Source organism: Natrix helvetica, assembly GCF_964273705.1.
Source record: "Natrix helvetica genome assembly, chromosome: 1".
Classification (NCBI taxonomy): domain Eukaryota; kingdom Metazoa; phylum Chordata; class Lepidosauria; order Squamata; family Natricidae; genus Natrix; species Natrix helvetica.
Genome location: NC_138548.1, coordinates 259,122,225 through 259,145,719, shown reverse-complemented (window position 1 = coordinate 259,145,719; position 23,495 = coordinate 259,122,225). Strand labels below are relative to the sequence as shown.

General features: G+C 41.3%; 2 protein-coding genes across 2 annotated transcripts in view; one reads left to right on the top strand and one right to left on the bottom strand.

Moving 5' to 3' along the window:
* PKN1 (protein kinase N1) overlaps positions 1-23,495 on the bottom strand; it is a gene marked incomplete at its 5' end in the record, with an annotated part of 92,991 nt that overhangs the window by 56,573 nt on the left and 12,923 nt on the right. The window lies entirely within an intron of this gene.
* LOC309392950 (transitional endoplasmic reticulum ATPase-like) overlaps positions 9,081-23,495 on the top strand; it is an 83,224-nt gene continuing 68,809 nt past the window's right edge. Inside the window, exon 1 of the mRNA XM_081954618.1 lies at positions 9,081-9,176. The gene's annotated coding sequence lies outside the window, so the exon portion shown is untranslated. The remainder of the gene's footprint in view (positions 9,177-23,495) is intronic.

The window sequence follows — 23,495 nt, the reverse complement described above, 5'->3', positions numbered from 1 at the left end:
AGTGGTCATGAGGCTGGTCATGTTGATGTTCAGGAAGAGACCAAAATTCTCACTTTCTTCTTTGATTTTCTTGATCAAATGTTCCAGGTCTTCTTTGGTTTCTGACAGGAGAGTTGTATTGTCAACATATTAAAGATTGTTTCTTCTAACAATTTTACCAATTTTTGATTTTTCATGATCTAGCTTTCTCATTATCATTTTGGCATACAGATTGAATAAGAAAGGGAGAGAATGCAACCTTGTCACACTCCTTTCTGTATCTTAAACCAATCGGTGTCTCCATATAGTGTTTGCACAGTGACTTCCTGATTTGTATACAATGATTGCACCAACTTGACTAGATGTGCTGGTACCTCCAGGTCTTGAAGGCTCTTCATAGCTATTCATGATCAACACAATTGAAGGCTTTCTTGTAGTCAATGAAGCACATCTAAATTATCCTTTCATATTCATTAGATTTTTCCATGATCCAGTGCAGATTTGCAATATGAACATAGGTGCCATGACCCCTTTGGAAGCCAGCTTGGATATTTGATATTTCCCTTTTGATGGTTGGTAGTAGACATTGTTGTATAATTTTAAGCAGAACCTAACTAATATGAGGGATGAGAGCAATTGTGCAATAATTGGAGCAATCTTTAGAGTCTCCCTTATCTGACAGTGGAATGAACACAGAATGTTTCCAATCCTGTGGTTCATGTGTTAGCTTCCCAGATTTTCTGGCACAGATTTTTAATGGCTTTGGGTGTTTCAGTTCTCAGTAATTCTGCAGGGACAGTGTCAACATCTGGAGTCTTGTTGTTCGGCAGTTGGTCCATTGCCCATATGATCTGTTCCTCAAGGATGGTCGGTTCTATTTCTACTTCTCTTTTTTCATCATCCTGAGGCTGGGCTCCTTTGCTACCTGTGTACAGCTCTTCTGTATATTCTTTCCATCTGTTCTTGATGCCTCGTTAGACAATTATTTGCCTTGTTTTTAATGATACCTTTACAATAAATGGTGTTCAGATATTTCTGATTTGCATAAATGCATTCCTGGTGTGACTCTTCTTGTAGGCTGCTTCAAGCTGGCTGTATTGCTTATCCAGGCAAACTTCATTATCCTTCCTTGCTGCCCTCTGGAAAGCTGCATTCAGCTAATTTATTTAATTATTTATTAATTAATTTGGCTTCTTAACAGATGATAAGGAAAGAAGAGACAGCTAGTTGTAGGAATTTATGATGCCTCCTTGAGTGACAAAGCAATTGCAGCACTAATAACACTTCTGAAAAAAAAATAGGCTTACAAATAGGCTTACTGTAGGCCATTTGTTTACATATCTTTCTTACACAATATAAGCAAATGGTGAGCAAACGGTTGGCCACCAACTCCAGGACTGTCTAAAGTATATTATTTTCTAAATCCATTTCTACCTCAGTTTGGTTAAAAAAACTCTTTATCACCCAGAGGGATTATCTTTGGCTAGGGAGAGAAACCAGAACAATTCTGCTGGCTGATTAGAGATTTCCACAGTTAAAAAATATAGTAGTAAATTACCGTATTTTTCAGAGTATAAGATGCACTGGAGTATAAGATGCACCAAGATTTTGAAGAAGCAAATTAAAAAAAAAGTTTTTGCACTCTGCAGACCTCCCAAAAATGGCCCGGTTTTCACGAAAACAGGCCCATTTTCTGTCAGAAAATGGGCATGCATAGTCTTTAGGAGGCTTATAGAGTGCTCCTGAGGGCTGGGGGGGAGCAAAATTGAGGGAAAACCAGGCCATTTTTCGCTCGTTTCTGCTCTCCCCAGCACCCAAGAGTACTCTGGAAGCCTCCTAAAGGATATGCATTGCCATGTTTGCAAAGGGGGTAGGGTTTCGGGAGGCCAAAAATGCTGTATTCAGTGTATAAGACGCACCCAGATTTCCAGCCTCTTTTTTGAAGGAAAAAGGTGCGTCTTATATTCCGAAAAATACGGTGTTAAAATGTGAAATGCCAATAAGAGTTTTAATCTGAAAACTAAAGTAGATGTTAATATTTATTTAAAAATAACTAAGGGACTACAAATATTCTGCTGCTACTACTGGTAAGATTTCACCACAGGCTTAGTTCAATTGTGTTTCAGGATGCAGTTGTTCACAGATGAGTTCAATCAACTTCAACTGTTGCTTGCCTTGGCTTCTTAACATCTCATAAGATGAAGGTTAATTGGCAGTGGCAGATAAGTTTATTTCAGGCAATCCAGAAAGAACAGACTCTTGTTTATTCTGCCACAAAAGAACTTTTAATGCTGCTACAATATTAACAAAACAAGGCAAAAATTCCTCTATGACAAGGCAAAAGATTTAACCTTGTTCTTAATAAATAGCTTTGTTTTCGGGTAGAAGCTTTGTGTGCTGATGGCCCCAGTATCAATTCCTAGAAGCTTGAATTTAAAAAAAGATTAAGCTGCAGGTGATCACAAATTTCTTTGTTCTGAAAGCCTGAAACACAGAGTAGACAATAGCAGTTTAGACTATTTCATATAAAGCAGCATTTGTGTTGTTTTTAAGGTTGAAGTGAAGAAAAGTTTTAACAGATCATCCACTTTAGTCACTTATTAGAAAACACATATGGCTATCCATCTTATATACCATAATTCTGGATAGTTTACAGCAACTACAATAAACCATGTAAAAAAAATTAAAAACCTAAAACAAACAAGCCATGGCATGGTCCTGGCACTCTTAAACAACACTTCGCCATAACAACAATCACAAGGCTCCAGCTTCACCCGATCCCAAGGCTTGGAAGAGCCAATTTTTGAAGGCCAATTGGAAATTTAAATGTGTGTTATGTTCCACAAGATAGGGACCACTACTGAGAAGATATCCCACATTTTTTTTTTGCAGAAGGTACATGGTGTATGCCCATCTTATCTATCTGCTGAGATAAGCAGAAATCCTCACAGAGAGGAGATCCCACAAATAAGTTGGTGCCATGCCATTTAGGGCTGCATAGCTGATAACCAATATCAGAAAAACTGGAAGCTAGGATAGGCTTGTGCAGCAGTGCTGCAAACCAAATGGCACTGACACCGTGCACCTGCTGCATTCTGGAACAGCTGTTGTTTTCTGAAGTTCATCAAAGGAAGCCTCATGTAGATTACTGCAGTGTTCCCATCACTGGGAAGTGGAAAGGCCACAAGTGACTGTGAGCAAGGCCTCTTGGTCTATGAATGGGCCCAACAGGCTCACAATGGGTCTGTGTAAAGGCACCACCTAGCTATAGCGGCCACCTGGTTCTCAAGCAGGAATTGTAAGTCCAAGAGGAGTCCAAAGTTGTGCCTCAACTCTGCCAGGAAAGTGCTACCACACTAAGAGCTGGGGAGGGGGGGGGGGTCTACTCCTTTCCAGTGAAATTCTCTTGTAATGTTCCTGCTTTGCTTCCAAAGCAAAAAGGAAACGAGCGGTCATAGAAGTTGGCTACAAAATCCAGCCAATAAACCAAAAGGACTGGACATTCAAATAATTGTTTAGGTATAATACTACTTCTAATTCTCGACATTCTTTTCCCCACAAATACATATTATCCTCCAACATCACAAATACCTTAAAACAACAGTGGTTGAATTTGTTATTGTAGTACTGGATGATTTTGCAGAATTTTAGAATGGGGAAATAAAACAATACCATACTATGCAGAATACCCTTAGTGCATCTCGGTTTTCGAGATACTGGGACACTGGGAATTTTCTAATGTATCCTGCAGGGCATTAACCAAGTGCCGATACAGCAGCATGATAAATAATTCATGCAACTTGGCAAACAGCTGCCACAAAGCAATGGGCATAAATATCTTAACTTTACTGCCAGGACTTTTGTGCATTCAGCAACTGGAGCAATGGAAAGGAGGAGGAAGAATTTCTGGTACAGTTAGCATCATCTATGAAGGACTTTAGGGCTATCATCCACCATTAGGGCAATTTTTGAACTTTGAACTTTCAATTTTTCAACGTTCAATTTCCAAACATTAGGGGTGCTCAAAATTGACATACGTCAGGGATTGTAAAGTTATTTTGGTTACTTTAATGTAATATTTAATATTATAATATTTAATATAATTACAATAGATATGCTTGGTAAGCAACTGATAAATATCCTAACGTTTTAACATTTTGTTTCATTTACCATAAGGATAAATGCTGGGCTTAAACACACCAGAACAACGCCTACATATCTTGACAGGTGCCATGATTCACAGCTTTGTGCATTTCATTTTGCCATACTGGAAGCATTTGCACCAGTCGTGGTAATAAATCTCTCCACTCTGGAAATTAAATTCTGTATTTCAGTAGCTAGCTAACAGAATGAGCTTCTCAAACTTAACTTATGGCTAGATAGATTATTGCCAGCAAGAAATTATACACACAGAGAGAAAATCAACCTGCTGCATAAAGGAGGAGTTAAGCTGCATATGAGGGAGGGGAAGACGAAGTGTCTCAGGGCTTTTTCCTCCCTCCTTTTTCAGCCAAAAGATATTTGGCCATTCTTTTCTGAACCTTGAGAGTCAGAGCATCTGTTCTATATTTACACAGTGATTCGGGGCTAAGAACTACTGGTTTCCCTCTTGCCAGTTTCAGCCTTCATATAAGCTAATGTTGTGGATCTAAATGCAGGGAAACGCTTAATGCCATGATACAGCACAAGGTAAATTTTACTACTGACCTTTTGTTTTTATATCCTGCACTTACACTAGATCGATTAAAAAAAGCACAACTGCAGTCCTCAATTTAAAGACTGAACAAGAAAAAAGATGGAGGGGAAAAGGGAAAGATAAGGAGGTCTATTTTTAATGTGGTAAGGATTTTAGTTTTTCCCTCTGACATCTGGCAAAGGAGCTATTGAATGACAGTTGCAAATAAAGTGGTAAATCTGGTAAATCTAGTTTTCCTGATGGTCTTCCTTTCTTACTGTTACCCAACAATAAAATATCTGATGACTAATTGTTACAAGAAAGACAAAGCCCAAAGCACACCAGATCACAGAAAATAGGCAAAAGGGTTTTAAGAAAATGCTAACCTATGAAGGTTGTTTTCTTGCTTTCTTATAAACTGAATGCCAACTACATTGTACGTATTAAAATTATTAAAACATTTATCCATTCTACATCTATTAATTTTTGTTTTTAAAAACTATTTTATCATTACTGTTTTGCAAACAACTCCTTTGCAAACAGCAATAAACATACTGCTGATTACAATCATTCTAAGATGCCAGGTGTAACATGCATTTAAAAGAGAGTTGGGAGGGCAGGAAAAATAAATTACGCTAATATCTTTGTCTTCAAGATCCCAGATAAATACATTCTTTACAGGATTCTTCCTATTCAGAAACTGTAACTTTCCTATTGCAAAGAATGGAATGGAAAAATGGGTCCTCTATTTTCCAGTGGTGAAAAATAAGCAAAAATGCAGCTCTCCATCCACTTTCACTTGCTTTGGCTTTTCCTATGAATATTTTGTTTACAAAAACAAAACTTTCAAATATACCCAATTTTTAAAAACTTTTATGTGAAACTAGAGGATATTTCCCCCCCCCCAAGATATCTCTCCTGCCAGGCACCCCCATCCCATCCTTACATGCCACACTAATCATCACTACAGGGAGCAGAATTTCTAACTCACGTATGGAAAATTACTAGAAAATCCCCTGCCATTCATAGCTCAGGTGCTGTGATGGTAGGGAGAGTGTTAAAGCCAGCTGCTATTTGGTGTGACAGTTTTTATTCTCACTGCTTATTTGATCATTTGTTACTCAGAATTCTGATTAGAGTTGCTGATATGTTAACAACAAATGGAGGAACTGGGACCCTTTTCTCACCTTAGCACACATCCACTTTTTCAGGGGCCATTAGATTTAGCCTACCAGTCTAGATTCTCTCAGAGGACCAACCTTGTTCAGCAGACTCTCAAAGATTGCTACAGGGCAATACAAACCAAACTCAAAATGTTACATCCATCTTCTGCCTTGGTAGTTTTTCATGTTTGGTTGCTATAGGTATAGACAATTTCTTTCTCTATATCTGAATTCTCTTTCCTCCTTTAAAGTATTGCAGGCATACAAAGAACAGACTGAAGCACTACCCGAAGTATACATTTATTCTTTTCCAGAGAAACTTTGGGGAAAGCATTTGTCATAGATCTTGGAAGCTTGGCACATTTTCAATATGTGGCTGAATCCCGGTATCAGGATTTGCAAATCTAGGCCAGCTCCCCCATTAACCATTCTCAGGGCCAAGGAAGCATAAGAACCTCTCTGTTTGACCCACCTGGCTCCTCTATAAAAGCTCCCTCTTAGCCTGCTTTTTTGTGGATAATTCAGGTGTGCTAACATATGGGGCCATAAGTAACCCAAACTACCGTATGTGCTGAAAAGAACACAGAGATGCAGATCAAAGCCAAAACCATCCCATGTGATGAAGGGCAAGTGGATAGAGAAGGTTCTGCCCTACTAACACAGTGGGATCTAGAAGTTTAGCAAAGGTGTGATGGCAACCAAGTCATCCAATTTCCTGCCCGCAACTCCCCTTGTGTAGGTGACTAGAGTTTAGTAAGGATTATGAGAAACTTCGCAGGAAGACATTGTTTCTGTTACCGTCCATAGGCAGAATGGGGGGGAGGGGGAGAAAAGATGGTGCTTGAACAAAAACTGCCTTGATTTTGAAAAGCCAAAAATTGTTATTTGCCTGAGCAAATTCATTTTAGGTTAATGAAGCAGGCTGTGCTTTCTTCCACCCCTCTTTCCAACTCTTGTCTTGGACAAAATCCAGGTGAGAGAAACTGACTCAGATGCTGGGAATCAGGGGAATTTGTTGCCTTTTGTCCAAAGGGACCTTCAAAAGATTTGCAACTGTGTAGGAGAAGAGAACTGGTCATACAGTTGATTCATCCCTCCCAATAACCCACGCCAAAATATCAGGAACTAAACTGGCACATTACAACATTACAGGCTAATGAAGCAGGCTGTGCCCATGTTACAATAAGATAAGCATGAAGTGAGAAAATCTCCCACTAGGCCATCTGAACCCACCACTCAACCCACCCATTTAGTGGAACTGATTATAGTGGGATGCATTTAGTACCACTTAGTGGAACTGGAATTACATCTATGGAAGGTTGGAACAGGGATTAGTGCGTGAATTAAAAGCACATCCATTAAGTGAAAGCAAGCATCACAGCTTGCAATGCCTGGTATTACCTCCCAGACTAGAGATTCTGGGCATTTCATCATCCTCTCTAGGGAATCCTGATAGATGAGATTATACATTTCTAAATGAAAGATCAGCACTCTTGCCAAACTACAATTCCTAGGTTTCTTTGGGGAAAAGTAAGACAATTATATGAGGCACAAAAAGTGTATAATACAGGGCTGTCTGGGAAAAAAATGTTCTGATGCAAGACATTGTTCCTGGAATAGTACCTATGAGCAGGTGATCTGTGGAACTTGTTGTCAACTAGTGATTACAACATGAATGAGGGGGGTTTGGTTTCTTTCGTTCTGCCTTCATGGAGAAGGGGGAAAACAAGGAAAAACTAACAGCAAAGCGGCTTTTTTGTACATGATTCGATTGCATTTGTAGCTTATTACTCCCTTTGATTGTTTTACAGAAATTATAGCAATCTCTGTTATTCAATCCCCAATATGATACTCTATTCAAATATAATAATTTGAATTCTGCAACATAGGATGCACACCCAATAATTATCAGCAGTTACAACTGTGAATGGCGAGTGACAGAAAGAGCTCTTCCTCCACAAAGAATGGAAGATAATTAACTGATTTTAACTCATCCTTCATTATCTAATTATGGAGGACTAGAAAGTTGATGAAATTTATTGACACTATCAAATTATTTAGTGAGGTTTAGGATGGAAAAGAACGGTGAAGAACTTTAAATGGATTTCTCCAAACAAGAGGATCAGGCATAAGATGCTCAACTCTCTTCCGCTGGGTGTGTTCAAGCAGAGGCTTAATAATAATGGATCAGGAGTGCTTTAATTTAGATTAGAGCTTGATGGTTCCTTCCAACTCTAGATAAGGCTTACAGTACTGAATGATGCACATTATAACATAGCAATAATAATTTTTAAAAGCCTAAATTCACACGTATAGTAATAGTGAATAGTTTAGGAGAGACTGACTAGGAAAGAGATCTTGGGGTAGGGATGGAAATTGATTGAAAACTTTAATTATGCTATTCTGGTAAAGACACTTTTCATCTTGAGACTCATTAGAAAATATTTCTTTCAAAAAATGTCATAATGAGTCATATTTGGACAGTTCTGTTCAACGAACGAAAATAAAGAAGTAGTGAAGTCATTTTCCTATGGAACAAAATGCCAAATTTAAGCCTGTTTGCATAGAAAAGAAAGAGGTTCAAAGTTGGACAGATCATTGAAAAAATAAAAATAAATTCTTCCCATCATTAGATCAGAACTTTACAGCATATACTGTATTTTTCAGCCTTCTTGGTTCCCAGAAGCACTCTGCAGGCCAAAAATGGGCCTGTTTTTAGCCGGACTGAGATGAACTGGAGAAGAAAGGGTGGAGCACAGAGGAGTGTCTTCAGCTTCATCCCAGTCTCATGGCCAAAAGGGCGTGACAATACAATTCACTGGAGCCTCCTGTCCCTCGCTCCGGAAAATAGGGGTCAGCAATCTGCGGCTCTGGAGCTGCATGTGGCTCTTTTATCCCTATGCTGCGGCTCCTTGTTGCTCAAAATATGCATTACACCCGCCAATGTGCGGCACCAACTGGAACATGATTTCTTGAGCTTTTCAACACCCAGTAGGCCAAACATGGTGAAATCCAAGAAAAGAAATGTTTCAGAAGAAAAAGGGTGTTGGTACTTACCTGATACACCTATTCTCATAGTGGGGGAGGAGTATCCAGGATGGGTTGACTTCATTCTCTCATTGATTGAACTGAGTCCGATAAGCTCTTTAAGCCACGCCCCTATCGCCAGGTAATCCCGTTTCGATGAAGAACTCTATCAGACTCGAGGTGTCATCCACTCTAAGCCTTGTCATAGTTCTAACAAAAACTTTATTTAAAATTTAACAGAACAGATTCACAACCGTGAATGATCCCAACAACATGACAATATGAGGGAGGGGCTGGATACTCCTCCCCCACTATGAGACTAGGCGTATCAGGTAAGTACCAACGCTCTTTCTCCATAGTGAGGGGAGGAGTATCCAGGATGGGACGTACCAAAGCTCCAACGTCCCTTGGGAGGGTCCAAACATGTTGTAAATGCACGACCTTATGCTTGGTGAGCTGTTTCCCCACCCTGTGAACTGTTTGTAATACCCTATTTCCGAATGACGCTTCCGCAGAGGCAAAGGAGTCCAATTTGTAGTTCCTCATGAATGGTGAGGGGGAAGTCTATGTAGTTGCCCTACAGATCTCCGTCAAGGAGGCCTGAGTGGCCCAGGCCACTGAAGTGGCCACGCTTCGTGTGGAGTGTGCCGTAATCGACCCCAGTGTCTGCAGTGTCTATATTGCTTGGTAGGCCGTAGCAATACAGGTCCGTAGCCATCTACCTATAGTGGTAGATGTCACCTTGTTCCCCAAAGACCCGGGCTGGAAAGACATGAACAGAGCTTCTGACTTCCTGCTCGGACGGATCCTCTTGAGGTAGCTCCTCAGGGCCCTCCTCACATCCAAGGTGTGCCACTTTTTCTCTAATGAGTGAGAAGAGTCCAGACAGAAGTTCGGCAATATGAGTTCTTGCGACCAATGGAAACAGGAGCACACCTTGGGTATGAAAGAGGGGTCCAACCGGAGGACCACTCTGTCCTGGTGGAACACACATAGATCTTCCCTAGTGGACAATGCCTGTAGCTCGAATATCTGCCTGGCTGAGGTAATGGCCACCAAGAAGGCCACCTTGAGTGTCAAGAACCTGAGGGATACTGTACATAGCGGTTCAAAGGGGGAGCCTGTTAGGGCGTCCAGCACCCTGTGCAAGTCCCATGAAGGTTTAAGGTTAAAAGCCCCCTTGAGGAACCGCCTGACCATGGGATGGTGAGTCAGTGTCTGAGACCTTTTTTGCTTTTTGTGTACATACATTATCTTCGTTAATAATTGTCTCAGCTCTTATCGTTGTATTTTCTTGCATTGGATTTCACGTTCCAGTTTGAGTTTTCGCCTTTGTTTTTGAATTCTTGTTGTGCTCTGTAAAACATTTTGTGTGTCTCTTTGTATTGTACTTTTTTAGCGTGCACTCCAGTTCGGTATTATATTTTCTCGGTTTTATGGTTTCAATTATTTTTATTGTGCTCTTTGTGTAAACTTTTTGTGTAGATATATATATATATATATTCTTCAGTTTAAGGCATTAAATTTGTCGCTCTGATTTTTGTTGCTTTCCTTCTGTAAAATTTTTCTTTGTGTCTTTTTAACCCTTTTTACAGTGTGCATTAATATATATTTTCCTTGAATCTTAATTTAGTTTCAGAGTTTTAATCTTGAAATTCTTAGTTCCTGCATTGCGGTTTGTTCTTATGCGCTTTTTATATTTCTTTTTGCGTCTTAAAATTCACTTGTAATTAAATCATTAAATGTTACTGTTTTTGGGGGGGGCATTTCATTTCCTTGCAATTGAATTTTGTTTTCAGTGGTCATTGCGTTTAAGTGTCTTGAATAAATAAGATAATAATGAAATACATGTATCACGAAGTTTGGGAGTAAAGTGATGGGTGGCATCAGAATTTTTCACAGAGTTGAAATATGGGAAAAAGACTTGAAATAAATTATTTGCATTGATATGTCCTGATGACAATTTTAAAGAAAACAAAAAACGTGTTTGCATAAATTGAAGAATTATTTTCCTGTGTTGCGATTGAGAGGTTATGTTGGGGGAGGGGTGATGATAATTTCCTCAATGGCTCAAGGGGGTGATTCTTTCAAAAAGGTTAAGAACCACTGCTCTAGAAGATGCACATTTCCACACACTTTAGGGGGGGGAGTGCATCTTATAGTCGGTATCTTATATGGTAAGTGAATGGGAACATAAGGTAGTTGTCAAGAAACCATCATACTTGGGAGTCCTGCTTGCTAGGTATTGTGAGAAATCTACTTTATGACAAAGAGTAACAATAACCTGTCAATCAGTGTAGTGATTTCTCTTGACTATAAATCTACCCTAATATAAGTGTTGTCCTCTCTAGAGAAAACCCGTTTCACAAAGTGGGCCATGTGGACATACTCAATTTTGCAATCCTACTTTGTATTTAATTAAACCCTGCCATTACTGTGTGGCCAATTTTTTTCAGTGCTGCAATCAATTTTCTAACAGAAAGGGCAGGAAAATATATGAATTCTGATCTGGATTTCTTTTAAAACAGTTTAGCAATTTTTTTACACCTATGGACATACTGTCCAACTCAGTGTGTGTATACTCTATGCCAGCAGGTCCGGGTAACCCATTGAAACCCATTCATGATGAGGATAGGGGATTGTAATTATTCCCCATGTACGAGTAGTTACGCGACCCCCGAGTGGTGCGTGTCCAACTTCTCAGAGAGAGAAATGGCGTTCAGCCACCCAAGATTGAGCAATAACAGGTCTGTGATGCCCTTAGATGTCTAGGACTGCACACATACTGTATTGAATTCTGTTAGGCCAGAGAGAGGCCTGGCTTCTGCCAAGGGCACCTCTGACTTTTCAGCATTAATGGGTGGCATCCCTTGAATGCAATCTGATTTAGCCACAGAAGGAGAAATACTTCAGTCACTCAATCTAAACTAAGAGCCAGAAGCCCAGAGAAAAGAATCACGAGAAGGCTCTTTGTAAATCACTTAGTCTTCTGAAGTAAAAGTGGTCTAAAAATTCATAAAAAAATAAAACAAGCTTAAGCATGCACTACTGCTCTGCTAAAGAAGAAGTAAGGAAAACAACCTGAGGTTTGGAACTGCTTGACACAGCGGCAGGGAAACTGTTGTTTAGCTATCAAAACATAGCTAAGGCCATGAGGAGTCTGAGATAACAAAGAGAGAAACAAGGAAGGCTTCATCACTGCCCTTCACTGTTCCCAGCTGCAGCAGCAGCTTGGAATTTACATCACTGTTGCGCTTGAGCGGCATTGATAGTACCTATGAGGTAAAAATAAATCTAAAGATATGTTACCAGGTCTGCTTCCTGACCTAATATAAGTGTTGGAAATCAAATGTAATCTGTGAAAATATGAACACCTGCTGCATTTTTGGAAAGTGATGTTGCAAATGAACATCACACGAACAGCGGCAGCAGCAACCAGTGGCAATGAAGCAGACACAACTTTCCCAAATTTCATCCCTTGGGAGTCATGGATCCCAGACACATGGACACATTCTGTAAGTCAGCTCATTTGAAGTACCTTGGTTCAAAAATTGTTGCCTATAATGCCTATGATTTCATCCAGTTAAAGGTAATGATAACAAGATATTCAGTAGTATCTAGATATGCCCTAAGATTCTAAACAGCACATTAAAGCAAAGTTAAGGAAATCATACCAATGTTTCAATGTGGTGGGCAAATTTTAAAGCATTTGCTAATTAGTTGAAAACTAATTTGCATTCAATCATCCTGCTTAAATTCCCTCCTATCACATCCAAATTAAATAACAGCAGCCGAGGGAATTTAAATAGAGTCTTTGTTCTTCTTTTAGCAAGGGGTAAGGATTAAACAGATGAAGCTTTTCAAAAAAATCAGTCAGCTTGTTTGCTGTTGGGACCTAAAATTGGAACTTGTTTAGCAAATTGTATGCTGTTATGTCTTGTCATTTCTTTTGTATGAAGTAAAAGAGCAGGCAATGACCTCAGTGGCAATCAGGAGAACAGAAGCCTTTGAAATGTTAATTTACAAAAGATAACTTAAAATATCATAACTGGAATAAGTCCTTCAAAGAAAGAGAAGAGATTGGGAAATTGCAAATGTCATCAAGGAAATGAAATTGGAATATTTTAGAATATATATGCAATGAGAAGTATTTCCTACCTCAATTAATTACACAAAAGATTAGAGAGAAATGCAGGTCTGGCTTTAAAAAAATGTACAGTACATGAATTGACAAAAATATAAGATTCTAGTTTTGGACAGTAACATCTAAGAAACAGTATTGATAATTACTGATATCTGCACACAAAGAAACAGCTTTGATTAATGCACTCCACAAACGTGTTTCCATTCTCAAAATAGCAGATCACTCCATTCTAAGACATATATAATACATTTTAAGACATGCTTTTCAAACTATTTTTCATTAAGAAGCCACAAATGTTGGCTGACCTTACTAGCTAACCAACTTAATTTTATTTATGAACAACACTGATATCTTCTTTGCCACTTCCTCCTCTTTGTAGGAGTCATAAGCCTGAATCCACAAAGCATTTTACAGGTACTGGTATTTTTAATATAGTACAACAAAATATAATATGAAGCCAGAGATAAGAAGGAATTATTGTTCAGGAAAAGATGATTAAATATATCAACATTCTTCAAATTATGAAAGATTTCTATTCTTAAATTAGCTATTGAAAGATAGTATACATGAACTAGATTTCCAAACAGTCTTTTTTATTTGTAGAGGTACCGTATATACTTGAGTATAAGCCGAATTTTTCAGCCCACTTTTTGGGCTGAAAAATCCACTTCGGCTTATACTCCAGTGAACAAAAAAAAAAAAAGAACACCGAGGCTTAGGTGCTTCCGGGATCTCTCCCACCCCCTCCACCACCTTCCTACTGGCTCCCACGGCCTCATGGCTCCTCAAAAGCACGGCGAAGAAGGAGGGGGCAGGGGTAACACGGGGCCCAGCTCAGGTGCTCCGAGCGGAGGGGGAGGCACCGCTGCCATGGGTAGGGACGCCAGCGGGAGCTTTGGCGGCTTCACCCAGTGGCGTTGTGTGGGGGGTGCAGGGGGGGCCGGCCGCACCGGGCGCAAAATCTGGGGGGGGCGCCCTGACTCGCCCTGCGCCGCCCTTTGCCGGACTGTGGCCGTCTCTTTCCACGCCCGGCTCGGCCCGCGAACTAAGCTCCCCGGCCCTGGCCCGCCCAGGCCCCTCCTGCGCACCGCCTACCTCCCAGCGGACCCGCCGTGCCGCCCCAGTGGGAGCCGAAGGAGAGCGGTGCTGCGCTCCGTCTGCCCGCCGCTGCAACGCCACCGCGTCCTCCCGCTCCGCCTGGAGCGACCCGGGAAGCCAGCGGCGCTGCGCTCCGTCTGCCCACCGCTGCAACGCCACCGCGTCCTCCCGCTCCACCTGGAGCGCCCCGGGAAGCCGGCGGCGCTGCGCTCCGTCTGCCCGCCGCTGCAACGCCACCGCGTCCTCCCGCTCCGCCTGGAGCGCCCCGGGAAGCCGGCGCCTTCCCGAAGCCCCCGGTGCGCCTCCCACCCCCGCGGCACCTTCTTCCCTTCAGTCGAGCCTTTTCCCTCTCCATGCTGGGCTCCTGCCTTCCTCCTGAGGAGGAGCTCGAAGGGCAGCGGGAAAAGGCTCGACTGAAGGGAAGCAGGTGCCGCGGGGGTGGGAGGCGCACCGGGGGCTTCGGGAAGGCGCCGGCTTCCCGGGGCGCTCCAGGCGGAGCGGGAGGACGCGGTGGCGTTGCAGCGGTGGGCAGACGGAGCGCAGCGCCACTCTCCTTCGGCTCCCCAGGGAACATTTCCTCGGAGATGGCAATCTCCGAGGCTGCCGAAAGAAAATTCGGGGCTTCGTGTGAAATGGCTGCGAACCAATTCGGAACCAGAAGGACGCTCGTAAAATACAAAACGCGCACAGGGCAAGGAAAGCGAGGACTCAGAATGGCATAAGTGGGGACGAGAAAGGAAAGCAGCAGCGATGCACTCAAATAAAGCAAGGGCGCCAGCAGCGTGGAGGGAAGGGTGGGGGACACAATTGCCCGGTCTTATCGGTGCTCCCGGGGAAGAAGGAAAGATGGGGCAGGTGAAGAGGGATCTACCTCCTTCTTCTTCTGGCTTCCCCCGAACTGGAAACAAAGGAGGAAGAGGAGGCAGCTCCCCGCAGACAGGTGCAGCCTTAAGAGCCGTAGCGATGCCATGGCTTCCCAACAGCGCCCTTCAATACCTCCTCTCTGAGTCAAAAAATGATTCAAAAATTTGGCTTTTGAAAATCAGTAAGTTTGATTAATTTGATTAGTTACAAACTCATTATTTCTTTACCTACCCAAATGTATGCTAGCTGAAAAATAAAAATTCACATGAGATCTGGGCTTCATTCTATCAATTTTAAAGGTATTGTTAATACTTTAATGTTATATATTGTTTTTGTTGAATATACTGATAATATATTGTTTTTGTTGACCCTCTTTTCCACATGCCTCAATGAAAGCAATTTTATTGTTATCTACCTGTATTTTTATTTTTGAAATTTACCGTGAGCTGCTGCATTTCCCAGCCTCGGCTTATAGTCGAGTCAATAACTTTTCCCAGTTTTTTGGGGTAAAATTAGGGGTCTCGGCTTATACTCGAGTCGGCTTATACTCAAGTATATACGGTACTTGGTTTTTGCTCAGTTTTCTAATCCATTACTTTTGATTTAGTTTGAAAATTTATGAATTTTTGCTAAGTGTTGGAATCAGGCCTCCCAACTGATTTATTCCATTATGATAACCAAGTATATCGAAGTTATACCTCCAGGTTTGCTCTGTTCTGTTGTTCATTAATACCGATAAAAGCATATCTTTGAAACAGAACATGTCTCTAATTATTTTGTACTATTCTAAAGTAGTATTTCCTATATGTGTACAGACAAATCCAAATCCAAAGACCAAGGACTGTAATCATACTGTTTTGTTCCAAGTGGCGTCCCTAAAGTGTAATGGAAAAGGGTGGATTCCCCACACCACCCAATACATTATCCACTTGCAGCTACTAAAGCACAAAGAGTAGCAGGAATGGACAACTTATGAAAATAAAGCTCTGATTAACAGATTGTTAACATTAGCCAATTGCAGGTCAGAGCCAATATATAGCAAACATATTAGAAGAAATGAGTATCCATAGCAAACTGCCTGCTTATACAACAACAGCCATTCAGAAAAGTTGTAGCTTAGTTTTGCAATGAAGCCACCAGAACAGCTTCTCAAATTCAAAAGCAGGCAGTTGTAGCAATCAGAGGCACTTTGTATTCAAAGAAGAATCTCCCTCTGTGTGTGTGTGTGTGTGTGTGTGTGTGTGTGTCTCACACACACAAATACACACACACACACAAACACTAAAAGAATCCCATTGCTTCTCTCACCTCCATCACAGAAAGGATTCAAAGCTTTGAGCATTGAGAGGTACGAGCAGTTCTTCTATGTTCTTCCAGAAAATATTCTGTATCCAAGATGAATATGGAAATAGTAAACAGGCACACAAGAGCCTTGGCAGACACATGAGCTCTCATTCTCGCTACTCAAGCACCCAACACGAAGCCCTTTTTTGCTCCCCCTCCCCTCCCTGTAACAATATAGTGTTACAGGGTATCAGTTTCTGGTTTCACTTCCATTTTGTGAAAAGCAAGTCAGAGCCCAGGCAAGAGGCTGAAAACGTTTATACTGCAAGGTCAAACAGCCTACATTTCTGAATTGCAACTCCCAATAGCAATTCAATTCTTCAATTCTAGTTCAAAAACATATGGAATACTACAGGTCACCTTTCTCTATTTTACAGCTATATGAAACTGTCATGGCCCCAGAATTTCAAGCCGATGCAACAAAATGTAGGTAGTTCTTGACTTACAACTGGTTCTTTAGTAACTGTTATGATGGATCTCTCTGGGTGTTAATTATGACCCAGTTTTGAAGTTCTGACATCCAGCCCCCACCTGTGCACTCACTCATGAGTCCACATGGTAGATGCTGAGCAACCAGCCCCCATTTACAACTGTTTGCAGCATGCCACGTGACCACATTTTATAATGGTTTTGCTGAAAATCAGCATTTACTTCTGGTTTTTGGTCAAACCAGCCCAAAAGGAACCATTGGTTCGCTTAACAGCTGTGTCATTTGCTTTATGATGGCTGTCTTCACCTAGTGATCACCACAAAAAAGTTCATAATGGATGATCTGACTTACAACCGTCATGACTTACAATCATGATGGGCAGGCTCCATTACAGTCATAAGTTGAGCACTACCTATAAAACATACATTCATACACATAATGCCCTCCCAAGAATGATTTGGCGGCAAGGTGTCTCACGATTCAAACTGGGATGTACTACTGGAAGGTTATCAAAGTAGGTTAACAATATAAACATGTATGAACCCAATCTAGACAGTAGCCATTGTTACCAGAAACTCTCAATTTTAGACATGTCACAGTGTGAATCCACATGTCCTTGCAAAATTATATACATATGTACAGAGTCTTGTAGGTTTCCTCAGATGAAATCTAATGTACCAGTAAAATTTGGTTGTAAGTAGGTTCGGGAAACAGAGCATATACCCCAGAGGGGGACTGCTCCTGGTTCGGTCCAGTTCGACCGAACCGGTAGTGGCAGCAGAAGGCTCCGCCCACCCACCCGGACGCTTCTGAGCATGCACAGAAGTGTTGCACACGCAAGCATGAGCAAACTGGTAGTAAACTGGTTAGCAACCCACCATTGGTGTACCCTGTTTCCCTGAAAATAAGACCTCCCTGGATAATAAGCCCAGTCGGGCTTTTGAGTGCATGTGCTAAAATAAGCCCTTCCCAAAAATATTGCAACACAGCAGCAACCATGAAGTGACCATGCTCACCGCCTCCTGCACCTGCTTATTTCAGGGGTCAAAACAAAATAAGACACTGTCTTATTTTCAGGGAAACACGGTAGATAGAAAATGAATCATATTTTAGTCACGAATTTTTGAGATATGCAGGCAGCCTAATATACTATACTTAGATGGATCTGTGGCTATAAAGATAGAATTTGGGAGCTGGCTCTTTGTAATCTAAAAAGTATTCGCATCAGGTAAATGTGCCTATGCCAAATTACATTTTACGTTTTGCTCTGTTTTAAAAACACTGCATTTTCTTCTATTTAGACATAGAGAAAGACAGCTTGAATCCGTTACTAAGGAAGTAATTTGAGGCTCCTGGGACATGAGAAGCAGGAACTGCATAAATATTTCCAAAGAAGTATTTGCATTATTCTGTTAGAGCAAAAATAACATTGCATTTGTAAAATCTAATTTATCGTGGCTGGACCAGAGTCTGGATAAAATAAATTAATAAAAGCAGCCATGAAAAGATAGGTAGGTAGGTAGGTAGGTAGGTAGGTAGGTAGGTAGGTAGATGATAGATAGATAGATAGATAGATAGATGATAGATAGATAGATAGATAGATAGATAGATAGATAGATAGATAGATAGATAGATGATAGACAGACACACATATCTGATTGGGAGAGTGATACAAGCAGCGAAATTAAAGGAAAATAAAAGCAAACAAATCAGGCAATGAAAATTAGTTAAAATAGTTGCAGCAGTTATTTAAAAGGTAGTGTTAAGTGATAATGCAAATTTCTTGGCTTTGGTAAATTACTGAATATGTAGCACTTAATTTAAAAAAGCACCCGCGGCCTCAATTCAGGTAATGACAATATTGAATTTCTTGACAAAGTATATATAACTTCAGAATTGAATTGCCTTCTGAAATTCTTCCCACTCCCTCCCCGTAGGATGGCCGATACCCAATAGCTCAGTTGGTTGAAATCGTCCTTTCCTATAAAGATAAATAGACCAACCCTGACCACTTTTTGGTGGCCTGCAGAAATTCTGCTATGAAATTGAATGCCCCAAAATACAAACATAATTTTGGTAGAAGCAAAAAGAGGTCAGCAGAAAGGCTTATCACACATGAAAGGGTTCTTTTTTCCAAATCACAATCTCCAAAAATCCTAGTCCTACTTATCTGTATAATATCATAATGACATTGCTTCACTTGCTGTAGCCATTAGTTGTCCAAAAAGTACCAAAATTGAAGTATGTTTCACCTCAAATAGCTATCAAGTTTTTTGATATTGCTATTTCTCAGATTTGCAGAAACCAACCTAACTGTGCTATTAAGGCAAAAATATTAAGTATTGTTGATTAAATAAATTACGTAATATAGGAGCAAAGTTGTCATCTGAGTCTGCCTGTGGTTTGTGTCTTTTATATGTAGCTTTTTGTTACTGGTGGAGTCGTAGGGAGAACAAAGTCTAGCAACAAAATAATGTCCAGATTCAGCATCTGTCCTTGACAAAACACTGGAATAATTTTAACAGCAAACTATAGATGCCAAATACCCTGTCATTTTCTTTTTTTAGTTGTCTTATAGTTATTAAACTGGGCACTAATCCAACATTGATTAACTATATCTAATTAGATGAGCACCATAAATCCTCAAACTATATGGTAAAATCAAACCTGCTACAGACCAAACAGAGCATGATTGGTATTAATTTCACAATTCATCACAACATAACCTCATAAACCTATGTGTATTCCACAATCCTTGGGCGTGCGTAGTCTGATCATGTGCAGAGGATTTGAAATTTAGATACAATCTAGTCTACAGAAGGCAAATAAGATTCTTGCATCATCTGTCAGCCAGATGTGTACAGGAAACTAAAAGCTATTCTTTTAAAAAGTGAAAGATTCTTGATAACAAGCAGGTCCTGCTATTTAACATAAATGGTGATTAATAGCATTACTTCCTGATGGATTTTTAGATACGTTGAGAAGTATCACCTAATTTGCTTGTTGACTTAAAAGCCGCCACAAAATTCTCAGGATTGGGAATTTATTATGTACTGAGCAAAATCAATGTATATTTTCTTGGAGGGAAGTCATGTTATCTGTGTTGTCCTTATTCAGTGACCCCTGACTCTTTGTGATCCAGGAACAACATTTCACTAGGACTATCTGTCAATAACTGCTTTTTAAAATTTTTGTAACATTTATCTTTATATAATTAATAACATTGAGTTGTCTTTGGTCCCCCCCCCCTCCGCATCATGATCTTCTCTAATGAATCTTGCCTTTCCACTACATATTCAAAATATCTAAGTCTTAAGTTTGTTATTATTATTTGTCCTTTGTGTAGACCAGGGGTTGGCAACCTTAAACACTCAAAGAGCCACAAAGATCCTAACCAGAGGCCCCCTGATCAATTCTGGAGCTGACCGGAAGTCTGGTTCCCCCACCATAGAGTCTCCTCCTAGCGCCGCATCCTTTTTCCTCTACCTGTCCTAACCAAAATCCCTATCAATTGTGGAGCTGACTGGCGTCAGGAAGCCGCAGCAGAGGGATATAAGACCCACATGTGGCTCCAGAGCCGCGGGTTGCTGTCCACTGGTATAGACCAAAATATTCTGAACAATTTTCCACAGCCGCGGCAGTTTCAGTTTTCCTTGTTTAGTCTTTGCAATGATCCAACTTTCATCACTCTATAGTCAGAACTGGAAAAAATGTAATTTTGACAATACATATGTTCATTGTCAATGTGATGTTTCTATATTTTAATATTTAATATTGTCCAGACTTGATAAAATGTTTTCCTCTTTTTCTTAAATATATCTGTTGTCCAGGAAATAATGCTACTAATCACCATGTTATATAGTAGATCCTATCTATTCACATTCAGTTATCCTCAGTTTTTTGCGCTCCTTGTATCACCTTACCTTTTGCTCTTCTCTAGAACTCAGCATTTTGGAATAATTTTCCTCTGTTTTTATTGCCTTTCAGACTTTCTGGGGAGGGCCAGTATTTTCAGTATATCAAGAGACAACTAGTTTGCATTTCAAGATATATTTATTTGCTTCACCTGGGTAATGTTTTGAATTTCTGCCCAAAGTTATTCAGGCACTGTACAGTACTTATCAATTCTAATACATTTAACCTATTACTCTCATAGTGCAATCGTGTGGAATATTGCTGATATTGTTTACATGATATTTATTTTATGAATTTATGTGGTAATGTTGAATCAAGAATGTTACAATCTGAACTGCAGTCAGTACCACTGTTCCCTCTAAGGTGCGCGGCTGTGGGCCGCGCACGTGGCAAAAAAGCACCGCGCAGCAGTTTCCAACTGCCGCGCAGTGATTTCTAATGTCACAGGCTCTGGAAGCTGAGGGGCCTCAGATTTTCTGTCCTGGTTAGGATTAGCAGGGGCGCGGGGATGGGGACAGTGGCAGGAGCTTACGCGGCACGGCCGGTCTCCTAGGACCTCCTAGGGGCCGGCTGCGCCGCTCAAACTACCGTCAGTTGCCCCGTATTCTGCAAAGCAAGTGCGGGGAAGTCGCCAAAGCCCCCGCCGCCACTGAAATAACTGCTGCCGCCGCCTCCTCCTCCTCCAACAGCACTGCTGGATTTGCCGCCCGGTGCTGCGGCTGACGTGAAGCCGCCAAAGCTCCTGCCAGTGCCCCCGCCCATGGCAGCAGCGGCCATGCTTCCCCCTCCGCTCGGAACACCTGAGCTGGGCCCCACATTACCCCTGCTGCCTCCTCCTCTGCCGCTGTGCTTTTGAGGAGCCATGAAGCCTTATTTTTTCCTGCGGGACAGGATCTGTACAGCAGATGCGAACCGACCGTGGGAGGGGAAAAGGGTGCTGGAGCACTGGCAAAGGTGAGGTGGTGAGGAGGAACCTGACGGCGGCGCCATCGCGGGAGCCAGTAGGAAGGCGGCGGAGGGGGCAGGAGCAGGAAAAATAAGGCTTCATGGCTCCTCAAAAGCACAGTGGCAGAGGAGGAGGTGGCAGGGATAACGTGGGGCCCAGTTCAGGTGCTCCGAGTGGAGGGGGAGGCACCGCCACTGCTGCCACGGGTGGGGGTGCTGGTGAGAGCTTTGGCGGCTTCACCTCAGCTGCAGCACCGGGCAGCAAATGCGGTGGTGCTGTTGGAGAAGGAGGTGGCAGCAGTTATTCTGGTGGCAGTGGGGGCTCGTCGGCATCTTCAGCAGCAGCCCTGCCCCCGGTGAAAAAACCAAAGATGGAGCAGATCCAGGCTGATGTCGCCGCAGCTGCCAGGTCTGAACGGAGGTAGCCAGAGTGGCGCCAAGGCGAAAGAGCAACATGACTTGAGGAATTCTGGGAGTTGAAGTCCACAAGTCTTAAAAGCTGTCAAGTCTTGTAACTTGACAACTTTAAGACTTGCACACTTCAATGCCAGAGTTCCTGAGCCAATATGACTGGAGGAGGAATTCTGGGAGTTGACGTCCACAGCTTTAAGACTTGCACACTTCAAATGGCAGAGTTTCTGAACCAACATTTTGGTTGCTAAGCAGGAGCGTTGTTAAGTGATACTGATATTATATATCACTTTTAATTAAGCGGGTACCTTGAATAAACATAACTTTGAGTTTCAAATAACACTGATTTCGTTGTTCTCTTGGGTGACATCTGTGAAAAAAATTCAGGTGCTCAGGCATGAAAATGTGCCGCTCAAACACTATACTTTTCTGCCCACACTGAAAAAAAATTAGAGGGAACATTGGTCAGTACCTGGCCTTGTTTGTGTGACAAAAAAAGATTTTCCATTTTGCTTATAGAGTATGCAGTTAGTTTCATTCTGGTTAATCTCCATCTTGAAAATGCCCACGTGTAGAGTCCTCTTTTAGGTAGTTGAAAAATGTAATTGCTATAAACCTTTAATATGCTTGGCAGAACTGTTATTAATCTGTTTCCTGCTTCATTCCATAAAGTAAGGCAACATTTTCTCATTATTTCAGATGTTATTTTATTTCCGACTTTATTATTCCAGTCTCCTATAATTAGTAAGATACATTTCTCCAATGTTGTATCTACAAGATGCTGCAAATTGTTACAACTTTTCAAACTGTTTATCTGCTATTGGAACATAGGTTAGGGTCTCCATAATACTCATTGGTTTGCCTTGAATTTGATCTGACATTATTACATCATTTTGGGATTGTTTTCAAGCACGGTCTTTGACATTCCCTTTTAAAATAATGATGGTAACTTTGTTTTGTTTTCAGTAGAAGCTCCTCTGTGACTCATTTTACTCCATTTAAGTTTACTAATTCCCTTGACATTGATTCTGAATCTTGATTCATGGTTCTAACATTCTATGTATCAGCATAGACATACCTTTGCAATACCAAACTTTATTTTCCCTCTTGCGTCATCACAAGATGTATCAAGACTTTTCCCCCCTTCGCTAAATGGGCGTGGCCAGCACGTGATGCATCTGGGCTGCGGGCCACAAGTTTGATAGCCCTGATGTAGATGACATCAATATATATCCTAGTGTCTCTGTTTAGAATCCACTTAAGAGTGAATTTTCTTGGAAACTATTCTCACTGAATTCTGTGGTATTTACTACTAACGTCCCCAAAATTGCTGCCATCTAGATGTATAAAGGTATAGGTAAAGGTTCCCCTCACACATATGTGCTAGTTGTTCCCGACTCTAGGGGGCAGTGCTCATCGTTTCAAAGCTGAAGAGTCAGCGCTATCCGAAGACGTCTCCGTGGTCATGTGGCCAGCATGACTAAATGCCGAAGGCGCACG